At 41.8% G+C, this 13,247-nt stretch overlaps 1 long non-coding RNA gene across 1 annotated transcript; it reads right to left on the reverse strand.

Moving 5' to 3' along the window:
• Positions 1 to 1,909: 1,909 nt before the first annotated feature.
• LOC138950489 (uncharacterized) lies at positions 1,910 to 7,605 on the reverse strand. The gene is made up of 7 exons (XR_011450683.1): positions 7,275 to 7,605; positions 5,506 to 5,611; positions 5,057 to 5,159; positions 4,752 to 4,857; positions 4,292 to 4,392; positions 3,978 to 4,083; positions 1,910 to 3,714 (listed from the first exon to the last, which is right to left on the reverse strand). It is a non-coding gene; the product is annotated as an uncharacterized lncRNA (long non-coding RNA).
• Between the last annotated feature and the right edge of the window lie 5,642 nt (positions 7,606 to 13,247).

The raw sequence follows: 13,247 nt of genomic DNA on the forward strand, positions 1-13,247 counted from the left end.
GAATTGATTTTTTCTGAGTTTTTGTTTTGCCGTAAGCGCCATGTTTATCGGAGCAGGAAACTCTTCCAGAGTGAGGCCCCTTTGTTGATGCATGTCAACATCAGATGTGCGAGACGCGAAATTGTGCCGCTTACGGCAAAAAAAAAAACTCAGAAAAAATCAATTCTGCGTTCTTGATAGCAATTTCGTCCAGGTTTACTCCAGCTTTTGCTTTTCTTATTTTTCTCTATCGTCCAAGCCCATAAAATCGAACAAAGCGGATTGCGTTTGGATTTCCCTCTTTGAGATGACTGAGATTGCCCCCCTTGGATCGATCCGTATCGAGGTCAGTTACAGTACTGGCCGCGTGTTCAAGATGTGAAATTGACAAGAAGAGCGGCGTAGTACTTGCGCTGAGAAGGATAGCACGCTTTTCTGTACCTCTCTTCGTTTTAACTTTCTGAGCGTGTTTTTAATCCAAACATATCATATCTATATGTTTTTGGAATCAGGAACCGACAAGGAATAAGATGAAGGTGTTTTTAAATTGATTTGGACAATTTAATATTGATAATAATTTTTATATTTTTAATTTTCAGAGCTTGTTTTTAATCAAAATATAACATACTAGTGATACCCGTGCTACGCACGGGATTTTCTTCTTTATAAATTACAGAATTAATTGTGAATAGGCAACAAAAACGTGTTAAATGTTTGATGGCATCATACAAAACAAAATGCCATAAATTTATTGGGAGAAAATAGTGTGCACCGTACAATAACAGTTTTACACATCAGCAAATAGGAACAAGTCGCGTAAGGCGAAAATACAATATTTAGTCAAGTAGCTGCCCTTTTTCAGCAAGACCGTATACTCGTAGCATCGTCAGTCCACCGCTCATGGCAAAGGCAGTGAAATTGACAAGAAGAGCGGGGTAGTAGTTGCGCTAAGAAGGATAGCACGCTTTTCTATACCTCTCTTTGTTTTAACTTTCTGAGCGTGTTTTTAATCCAAACATATCATATCTATATGTTTTTGGAATCAGGAACCGACAAGGAATAAGATGAAAGTGTTTTTAAATTGATTTCGAAAAAAAAATTTTGATAATAATTTTTATATATTTAATTTTCAGAGCTTGTTTTTAATCCGAATATAACATATTTATATGTTTTTGGAATCAGCAAATGATGGAGAATAAGATAAACGTAAATTTGGATCGTTTTATAAATTTTTATTTTTTTTTACAATTTTCCGATTTTTAATGACCAAAGTCATAAATTAATTTTTAAGCCACCAAGCTGAAATGCAATACCGAACCCCGGGCTTCGTCGAAGATTACTTGACCAAAATTTCAACCAATTTGGTTGAAAAATGAGGGCGTGACAGTGCCGCCTCAACTTTCACGAAAAGCCGGATATGACGTCATCAAAGACATTTATCAAAAAAATGAAAAAAACGTTCGGGGATTTCATACCCAGGAACTCTCATGTCAAATTTCATAAAGATCGGTCCAGTAGTTTAGTCTGAATCGCTCTACACACACACACAGACACACACACAGACACACACACAGACACACGCACATACACCATACCCTCGTTTCGATTCCCCCTCGATGTTAAAATATTTAGTCAAAACTTGACTAAATATAAAAAGTAACAGTTGGTACTGTGAACAAAAAAACGCCTATCAAATTTTCATATAATTGGGAAAGGATAAAACAGCGTTAATGTGTGCTCTTTTATGAGATTTCAGTCAATGTGACAAAATGATGTTGTCACGCTTCAATTAAGATTCTTTACTTTATTTGGTGTTTAACATCGTTATCAACCATTCAAGGTTACATCGCAACGGGGAAAGGGGGGAGATGGGATAGGGGAAAGGGGGGAGATGGAATAGGGGAAGGGGGGGGAGATGGGATAGAGCCACTTGTTAATTGTTTCTTGTTCACAAAAGCACTAATCAAAAAATTGCTCCAGGGGCTTGCAACGTAGTACAATATATGACCTTACTGGGAGAATGCAAGTTTCCAGTACAATTCAATTAAGATTCATGCTAGTTAAAATGTATAAAAACAATATGTAACACCAATTATATAATTGGGAAAGAAATCTTGTCGCCGACAGCTCGAGTCATCCACAATGAAATGTTTGTACAATCGACTGCACTTAAATTAGCGGCTACAGTGACATAAGTGAAGTACATAAATGTGCACACAAAAAATATGTGCCCATAGATTTATCATAGAACAATATTTTTACACATCACCATACATGTCTTGAGCTGTCTTTAGACAGGAAAAAAACAACCAGCGTTAAGTGGAACAAAATGTTTACACTTTGGCAAACATGTGAATAAAAAGTAGTTAAAAATGTGAAGTTGGTTCTGCGAACAACAAAATGTTTACAATGCATTGTGCACAGTGAAGCAAAATGTTTACAGATCACCATGCATATGCATAGAGAAAAACACTCTCACACAACGCTAAATGTGCAAATGAACTGCGTGCACATCGTCATGCTTACAATTGGGAGCTGGAAAAAAAGACAGCACTAATGATCGCAATGAAGAACACTATCATAGTTGCACATCAGTACACCCGTACTTGCAAAAAGTACAGCAAAAGTACAGTTTGTTCACACACACACACACAGTAGCAAACTCAAAGGGATTGAGAAAATGCAATCATGTGCAAAATGAACTAAATATCAATGTATATGTAACAACTAAAACCACACACAACACACTGAACTAAAGTTGCAAAGCTGTGTACAAAGAGAATAAAAACAAATATTTACACATCACCAACTTAGGTTTGAAATGATCTGAATGCAAACATAGTTGCACATCCAGTCACTCTGTGAGGCAAGTACCCTGACTTTGACAACAAAAGCTATCTTTCCAGACCATCATCAACCAATTTTCAGATGCAGAACACATGTAATGAGCGCTTTTGCTGCTAGCCCTGCTTACCTCCCCTGGCGCGAGCGCTAGAGGACACGGGGGGAAAAAATCGCTTCTTTGCGTTGTGTAAATCTGTACTTTTCTATTTTATTCTGCAGCTTAGGTAACTGCGCATAAGTCTTCATTGTTTTTTTAAATGTGTGGTGTCGAGGTATGTCCGAATCACATGCTACCCATCTTTTACACATGGCGCAGTTACCTAAGCTGCAGAAATTAAATAGAAAAGTACCGATTTACACATCGCAAAGAAGCAATTTTTAACCCGTGTCCTCTAGCGCTCGCGCCAGGGAGGTAAGACGCTTCTCTCCCTTGAGCCCAGGGAGGTGACCAATGCTAGCAGCAAAACCGCTCATTGTAAAAAGTACATCAATAGTTTGTTCACACACTGTAGCAGCTAAATTGGGTGTGGTTTGTGGATCATGGTGTTACACATCAGCAAATAGGAATGAAAAAGTAATATACAGTGGGTTCTGTCGTCAAATGGTGCCCTTTTATGAGATTTCAGTCAATGTGAACAGTCTGAGAATTCAGTCAATGTGACAAAATGATTTTGTCAGGCTTCAATTAAGAAGCATGCTACATTGCTAGTTAAAATGTGTAAAAACAATATGAAACACTAATTATAGAATTGGGAAAGAAATCCTGTCGCAGTTCGCGTCACCCACAATGAAGAGTGGACCAAGTTGTCGATACCTGATCACTAACTGCAGCGGAAGAGAGTGGACATCCCCCGATCTGTCGCCTTGTCTGCGGAAGCGAATGACATCTTCCTATGTGAAGAAAATGAAGAAAAAGAATATATAGATTGTACACAGGTGTATGGGTAAATTTGAACTTTAGCGTGTTAAATTCATAGCTCATAATCTCATAATTCAGTGGTATTTAAGTCTCTAAATGTGTAGAACGTGCACTTGCAATCACCCAAATAAATTAAAAATGCTGAAATTTTTAGAACCTGCATTTGCTATGACCCAAATTAATGAAAAATGCTGAAGTTTGGAGCACAATCATCCGTCAATTAATTGGGATGTACCTGTCAAGGGTGGACAAAGTTGTCGATGCCTGATCACTAACTGCAGCGGAAGAGAGTGGACATCCCCCGATCTGTCGCCTTGTCTGCGGAAGCGAATGACATCTTCCTATGTGAAGAAAATGAAGAAAAAGAATATATAGATTGTACACAGGTGTATGGGTAAAATTGAACTTGAGCGTGTTAAATTCATAGCTCATAATTCAGAGGCATTTAAGTCTCCAAATTTGTAGAACGTGCACTTGCAATCACCCACATAAATTAAAAATGCTCAAATTTGTAGAACCTGCATTTGCTATCAATTCATTGGGATTTACCTGTCAATTGTGGACAAAGATGTCGATGCCAACACCAACAGCACCGGAAGAGTGGACATCCCCCATCTGTCGCCTTGTCTGCGGAAGAGAATGACGTCTTCCTATGTGAAGAAAATGAGGAAAAAGAAAATGAGGAAAAAGAATATATAGATTGTACACAGGTGTATGGGTAAATTTGAACTTTAGCGTGTTAAATTCATAGTGGACATCCCCCGATCTGTCGCCTTGTCTGCGGAAGCGAATGACGTCTTCCTATGTGAAGAAAATGAGGAAAAAGAATATATAGATTGTACACAGGTGTATGGGTAAAATTGAACTTGAGCGTGTTAAATTCATAGCTCATAATTCAGAGGCATTTAAGTCTCCAAATTTGTAGAACGTGCACTTGCAATCACCCAAATAAATTAAAAATGCTCAAATTTGTAGAACCTGCATTTGCTATCAATTCATTGGGATTTACCTGTAAAGTGTGGACAAAGTTGTCGACGCCTGAACACTAACAGCAGCGGAAGAGAGTGGACATCCCCCGATCTGTCGCCTTGTCTGCGGAAGCGAATGACATCTTCCTATGTGAAGAAAATGAATATTTAGATTGCACACAGGTGTATGGGTAAAATTGAACTTGAGCGTGTTAAATTCATAGCTCATAATTCAGAGGCATTTAAGTCTCCAAATTTGTAGAACGTGCACTTGCAATCACCCAAATAAATTAAAAATGCTGAAATTTGTAGAACCTGCATTTGCTATCAATTCATTGGGATTTACCTGTCAATTGTGGACAAAGTTGTCGATGCCAACACCAACAGCACCGGAAGAGAGTGGACATCCCCCATCTGTCGCCTTGTCTGCGGAAGAGAATGACGTCTTCCTATGTGAAGAAAATGAGGAAAAAGAATATATAGATTGTACACAGGTGTATGGGTAAATTTGAACTTTAGCGTGTTAAATTCATAGTGGACATCCCCCGATCTGTCGCCTTGTCTGCGGAAGCGAATGACGTCTTCCTATGTGAAGAAAATGAGGAAAAAGAATATATATAGATTGTACACAGGTGTATGGGTAAAATTGAACTTGAGCGTGTTAAATTCATAGCTCATAATTCAGAGGCATTTAATTCTCCAAATTTGTAGAACGTGCACTTGCAATCACCCAAATAAATTAAAAATGCTCAAATTTGTAGAACCTACATTTGCTATCAATTCATTGGGATTTACCTGTAAAGTGTGGACAAAGTTGTCGACGCCTGAACACTAACAGCAGCGGAAGAGAGTGGACATCCCCCTATCTGTCGCCTTGTCTGCGGAAGAGAATGACGTCTTCCTATGTGAAGAAAATGAGGAAAAAGGAAATGAGGAAAAAGAATACATAGATTGTACACAGGTGTATGCAACTGTTTGGTACTCAACATTTGTACTTAGTCGCTATGGTGAAAATCTGAAAGAACAAACAAAAATCATACTCAGAACATTTGTGAAACAAAATACTTTTCCAACTCAAGGGAAGTAATCAAAACCACACTCATTAAACCACCTTGAAGTGGAGTACACCAAAAACGAAATGAACAAATATCCAAAAAATAGAACATTGCACGATTTTCAACAATTGAAAGGTTTTAGGCAGCAACTCTTCTGCCATTTAGGCAGCCATACGCCGCTTTCGGAGGAAGCATGCTGGGTATTTTCGTGTTTCTATAACCCACCGAACCCATGTAAACAGTTTTAAAATGCATCAATTACTGGCGATGTTTGTGCACTAAGAATTCAATCGACACCGTCCGCGGGAATTCGGTATTAAGACATACCCGAAATCTTCGTTCACAAACATCGCCAGAAATTGACGCATTTTACATACCTAATCCATTCCCAAACTTACCCCTAACCCGTAGTCAGAGGATGGTTTTGCATAAGAATTGTTTTTGGTACAAAAATGAGTGAAACGTGTTGGTGGGGGAGAAAAAATATTTTGGCGAAAGAAAATTTCGTGACACCGGCACTTGCAATCACTCAAATTAATTAAAAATGGTGAAGTTTGGACCACAATCATCTGTCAATCAATTGCGAAAGAATGCAGCGTTGAAAGAGCACAGCAAAATGAACAGCGAAGTGGATTCACGACGCGCGGCGCGTTGTGCAGCGTTGCGATTCACGACGCGCGATGTATTCTGCTGTTACATTTCCTTCACAATCGCAAAGTTTACAACAGCTACACCTATCTGATCTATTTGAGAAATAAAACTGTCAATAAAACGAAAAACAGAGCACCATTCTCTCTCTCACTCTTTCACCTGCGTTCACCATATCAGTATCGCTGCGTCGATGACATGCCCAAGTTCCGGCCTTGAATACTTGGCAGTCATATCACTACATGTCTTCGCAATGGCTTCTAAACTTGGCCAACAATGTTCGCACGCTCCGGTTTTCTTCTTCATTCCATGTAAGCGCTGGTACTGTAAAGTGGTGTATAAATTCACGTGAGATAATATAATAGAGGTAGGTGCAAACTATTGTTGTTCAAAATGTTGCTGATACAAAAATGAAGCGCGTCAACAATCGCTGCGCTAGTGAAACCGAAAGCAATCGCCGCGCTCTGGGAATTGCCGCGCTGCACAACGCGCCGCGCTCTGGGAATCGCTTGCCAATGAAAATGTCGGCTAAGCCTAAGACACGTGGTGAAGCGAACAAATTCTCCATCCGTCTAATTCCCCCCCACCCCCCTTCCTATGCGAAAGAGAATAGCAAAATCACAATGTCTCCATCTCTAATTCCCCCCCCCCACCCCCCTTCCTCATGTATGGCCTATGCAAAAGAGAATGGCAACATCACAATGTCGGGTGAGACACGTCAGTGGTGAAAACATTGTCCATCCGTCTAACCCAATTCTTGATGCAGCGTTGAAAGACCCTGGCGTGGTTCTTCGAATAAAGCCTGGAATAAAGCCTGTGGCAGAATGGTTTCGGAACACTTTAAGAAGGAGACTGACTTACCTGTCGAGCTTGTCAATGCGTGAACAAACACTTGTCGATGCGTCTCGCTTTCCACACACTGCCCGGCGGGGCGGACGGAAGTGAAGCTTATTCGGTCTGAGCATCGTTCGTTTAACAGCCAATGGGGAGGCCTTCCGGTCCCGTCGTCTGCTAAGAAATGGCGCGTCAGAATGCCAGAAAAAGCCATTTGGCTTCGGAATCGGCTATTCTAACCGGGCGGATCCTCTCCGCCGCCAAACGATTCTAGGAACCGCGGAAATCGGGGCCCAAATCGGCCGGGTTTGGGAGGAGATAGCGATGCAAGGCCCCAAAACGGTCGCGTATTATAATATAGATTTATATATTTTTGGAATCAGAAAATGATCAAGAATAAGATGTACGTAAATTTGGATCGTTTTATAAAAAAAATATTTGTTTTACAATTTTCAGATTTTTAATGACCAAACTCACTCATTAGTTTTTAAGCCACCAAGCTGAAATGCAATACCAAACCCCGGCTTTCGTCGAAGATTACTTGACCATAATTTCAACCAATTTGGTTGAAAAATGAGAGCGTGACAGTGCCGCCTCAACTTTCACGAAAAGCCGGATATGACGTCATCAAAGACATTTATTGAAAAAATAAAAAAAACGTATGGGGATTTCATACCCAGGAACTCTCATGTCAAATTTCATAAAGATCGGTCCAGTAGTTTAGTCTGAATCGCTCTACACACACACACAGACAGACAGACAGACAGACACACACACACACACACACACACACACACACACACACACACACACATATACACCACGACCCTCGTCTCGATTCCCCCTCGATGTTAAAATATTTAGTCAAAACTTGACTAAATATAAAAACACAATATTATTACACACAAATATTTACCCTAGCTTCTAAACATCTAAACAACATAGTTGTTTTGTAAAAGAAAAACAGGATTATGGGGTTAGTGCTAGGACTGGTTGGCCCGGTGTCAGAATAATCAGTGTGACTGGGTGAGACATGAAGCCTGTGCTGCGACTTCTGTCTTGTGTGTGGCGCACGTTAAATGTCAAAGCAGCACCGCCCTGATATCACCCTTTGTGGTGGACTGGGCGTTAAGCAAACAAACAAACAAAAATCAATGCTCGATCAATCAATCAACCTTCCATCCATCCAACCATCCATCCATCCAACCATCCATATATTCATCAGTTGCACTACTCAGGCATTTTATCATTCGTTTTGTTCATTGTACCGAACACACCAAGATTGGTTTTCAACAATACAATTTTATTTCTACAATCTATCTGTCAAAACAAGAATTATCGCCTTTTAGAAAAGCCAGAACAAAGTTGAACAATATAGAGACGCAATGTCCTATGCTTCCAACGTTTGTTTGTTTGTTTGTTTATTTGTTGCTTAACGTCCAGCCGACTACGCAGAGCCATATCAGGACGAGGAAGGGGGGGATGAAGGGGGCCACTTGTCAAGCGATTCCTGTTTACAAATGCACTAACCCATTACTTGTGTCCCAGCAGGCTTTAGTAAAACTAAATTAATACCTACTGGAAGATTACCAGTTTCCAGTATGTTAAAATAGGCTTAACCTATCTACTGCTGGACTTACATCAGAACACTAACAGATTAAACTATACATGAATCGCGAGACAAGCGGCAAGAGAAGAGATTTTTTGAAAAAATACAGGTGAATGAGCAAGAAGGCAGAAAAAAGAAAAGAATTCATGAAGAAAAAGAGAGCATGACAGGAAAGAGGAACCAAAAATCTACCAAACAGCAAACTAGAAAGCTCCTGCGGTTCCAAAAACAGGAGGGGCTTTTAATTTCATAATCGCAGTGCCCCACTGCGGGAGCTTCCAACGTGATACTACACAATATTGGATAGAAATCACTAATATACTTTCAAAGAATAATCAGCACTTTTAAAAACAATCATGCAACAATCAGTTCAACATCTTAATTCCATGATCACAAACTCCATTGTCAAAGAATAGCAAGAGGCTGTTCCCACAGCGATAACACAAAACAACGGATAGAAATCACAAAGTATATTATCAAAGATAAGCCAGCAGATTAAAACAAGTATAACCGCGCAAATAGCAGCTAAAAGAAATTACCAAAACGTCAAGAAAACATTCGTATGCATTAAGTCGCTGGACTGTGTTCTTAATAAGTCTCGTGCAAGCAAACAAGACAAGGCAAGGCAAAGGATGTATTCAAGCATTGGGGTTCATAAAAAACAGAACCCCCCAAAAAAGGAAAAAAAAGAAATGCAAACTGTTTCAACATATACATAAGCTCATTCCGATAGAAAAAAGTAAGGATTTCATAACAAAAAATCGAAATTCACGAGTTGGTTTTTTTTGGAGTTTAATGTCCAAGAGTTATGACTAGCCTATTATATGCATGTGTACATATCATTATGGAAACAAAAGATCAACTGACTATATCATTTCAAAATATCAGCTTCAATTAAGAATTCTGTTAAAATACAATTTATAAAGTGAATTAAGCTTAACAACACTTTTTTCTTTGTTGTGGAAAACAAAAGTTGGAACATAAGAATTGTAGGAGGCGGTACATGAAAAAGTAGCGACAGCAGGAGGAATGTAAGCAGTGTTGGTGCTGACGACGACGACGACAACAACAACGACAACGCTGGCAGAAAAATAATAAAAAGTTGTTCGATGATGACGCTGACGATCACGATGTTGATCATTATAGTAATAATTATGACTGAAAGCGCTAATCTTTAATTGTGTATGCATCAGGTCACTGGACTGTGTTCTCTACAGTCTCTGATAGCACCTTGCCAGAAAACCAGCAAAACAGTCTTGCTACGATCAAGAACATAAGGAGGCGGTACAGGAAATTAATAGCAACAGCAGAAGCACATAATGACAACAGGAGGAATGTAGGTGGTGTTGGTGCTGACGACGACGACGACAACAACAACAACGACGATGACAGAAACATAACGAAAAGTTGTTCGATGATGACGCTGACGATCACGATGATATTAATAGTAATAATTGTGTCTGAAAGCGCTAATCTTTATAACGTTCGACAAGTTATCCACAAAGTGATCATCAGAGTAAAGGAAAACAGCATTCGATACCAAGTGGCAATTTACACTGAAACCATGACGTCAGACCGGCGACGTGACGTGGTGCAGAGTACACAGAGTGGTGGCGGTGTGGATCAGGCCAGGTCCAGCTCAAACCAGCCCCCATCTCCCATTCGGTACCAGTCTTCACGGCCACTGTCCCACCGGACGTCCACCCAGCCTTGTCCTGCGTAACGTGAAGGGAACGCCGTCACGGTGCCCGGTCCTCCCCCGTCCTGCACACAGTACACACTGCTCCCTGCTCTGTTGGGTCACACGTGGGGGTGGTGGGGGTGGGAGGGATATGGAGGAGTTCGGGAGGGAAGGGGGTGGCAGGTTTAAATAGATTGGATAGCGAAAGGAGAACAGAGACGAACATGATGCTCATTTCTTCTTCAAGAGGCAAGCGGTGGGGGGGGGGGGGGGGGGGGGGGGCTGTGGTAATTACGGTAAAAGTAGGAGTTATAGAGGATTGGGGAGAGGGGTGGGGGTATCTGATGCGGAGAGAAAAGAGAAAAAAGAACAACGAAATGATAACTTTTTGCCGGACACAAGTGGTGACGGAAGGAGTAGTGGCAGGGTGGAGGGGGAGGTGGGGGGCTCGGGAAGAGAAGGGGGATGGGAGAGGAGGTAACTCATGTGAAGCCAACAAGAGGAAGGGGGGCAAGGAACTGCTCACTGCTCTGTGCAACACAAGTGGGGGTGGGGGGATATGAGGGGACCAGGGGATGGGTAAGTAGAAAAGCGGAGGGAGGAGAAGGGGGTGTTGTGGGGGCTAGCTGAGGTTGGAACGAGAACGGAAAGGAGGAAAAGGGCAGGTAGAAGACAGGAGGGGCGTTCCGAACACAATATTCATCAACATTATGTCTTCGATCTGTTACCCTACCCACCCCTCTCTCCCCCCCTCCCCCCCCCCCCCTTATCGCCATTTGTTATCATTTTGTTGCCACTACCGCTGTTTAGACGACAGAGTCAGGATGTAGGTGAGACAGACAGCTGTCAAACAGCACAGGGACACCAGCACTTACATCATTGACCCTATTCCAGTGCGGTCCCCGCCTGACCCTGTCCCCCACCTTCAGGACTGCTGCCAGGTCTGCTCTCCTTGGTTTGGCTGTACATGTGTGTCCTGTCAACACACACACACGCACACGCACACGCACACACACACACACACACACACACACACACACACACACACACACACACGCAACGCAACGCAACGCAACGCAACGCAACGCAACGCACGCACACACACACACACACACACACACACACACACACACACACACACGCGAAGTAGATGAATAATAATGCTTAAGTAAACTGATAACGGTGAACGTTTAATGATAATCCCCGACGAACCAGTCAAAACTGCAACAATCAACCAAAGGAACCTTTCTTTGCTCTAGAAGTTCAGCAACAAATCTTTCTGACACGATTGATCAAACCCGTCGTGCGCTGACTGTGTGTACCATGTTGATTACCTGAAGATGGGGTGGTCGTTGTGGCAGTCGCTGATGGTGATGCTGAAGCCTGCTGATGTGGCTTTTGTATCTCTCCTGTAAGAAACAATCACACTGTAAGGCCCTCAATGGACTGTAAAAATCATCATCTAATCTATAAAGCAGATTTCTGTGTGTCTGTCTGTGTGTGGGTATGACGCAAAAGGCTTCAAAACAGTTGCACCTATTTTGACGAGAATCACTAAGTAGGTTTTGTGCCACTCGAGTCGTGTCAAAGTGTACTTTTGAAAACCCAAACTTGAAAGGATTCGTTAAAAACGGCGGGATACTCTGTAAGTAATCAAAGACACTGCTCACTCATTCACTCAACTGGTGAAGCTGCTTTAGTCACGCCACACGAAAGCAGACAACGGAAAAGAACGACAGGTACAATCTATCTGAAAGCGCTACATCGTGTCATCAGATTGCGATGTGTAACGAAATATTATTGAGTACAAACTCTCTTCATAAGCTGAATCCTGTGATCTGACTGTGATGTAAAACAAAGTAGAATTGAGTCATGCTGTCTGTGTCTGTGGGGGATGTTTTAACTTCTGTACTGCGTAACAGCACTGACAAGAGAAACAACAGTCGGAGCACAAAGAAAAGACGTTACCTAGTTTAGACAGATCTGTTTTCAGACGGGTCAGCAGCTGGCTGTCAAATACGATGTCACCCACATCCTTGACCTTGGCGGTCTTTCCACTCTCTGACTCAAGGTCGTCCAGACGTGACTTCAGCTGCTTCAGCATCTGCAGGAGTGCGTCATCAGGGGCTGACGTCACCAGGTGATCGATGTTACTAGAGTTCGACGTCATCGCTGCCCGCGCTTTCTCCATTTCAGCAAGTGACGTCACTGTTGCATCTTCTTCTTTCTGAATGAGGTCATGGACCTGCTGACGTCGCTTCTCACTACACTGCTGAAGGTCATCAAAGACGTTATTCACCTTGTTGTGCATGCCCTTGAACGTCTCCTTGGCAGCCTTCATCTGGAACAATATGACGTGTCAAAAATACAGATGTTACAGTACTATTGAAACAAAATAGAGACAAATATTGATTTAACATTCTGCACTCGCGATTTCATTTTCTTTTTGTTCGTGCATTGCCATTTTAAACAAAAAGGAAAACAATCGACTGACAGGCGATGGGGGTCATGTGAACCGCACGGTAGCTTGGAGACACGTAGACATGTTTGTACTAACACAGACAGCACGGGAGGAAGGGGCGGGAAGGGACAGGTCGTACTGAACAGGACCTACACAATGACGGAGAACACACACACCTGTTTTGCCACTCCTGCTGCTTTCTCCTTCAGTCTCTGTGACTGTTGTGTCAGCTCTGTCCTCTTCTGTCTC

Source organism: Littorina saxatilis, linkage group LG16 (genome assembly GCF_037325665.1).
Source record: "Littorina saxatilis isolate snail1 linkage group LG16, US_GU_Lsax_2.0, whole genome shotgun sequence".
Lineage (NCBI taxonomy): Eukaryota > Metazoa > Mollusca > Gastropoda > Littorinimorpha > Littorinidae > Littorina > Littorina saxatilis.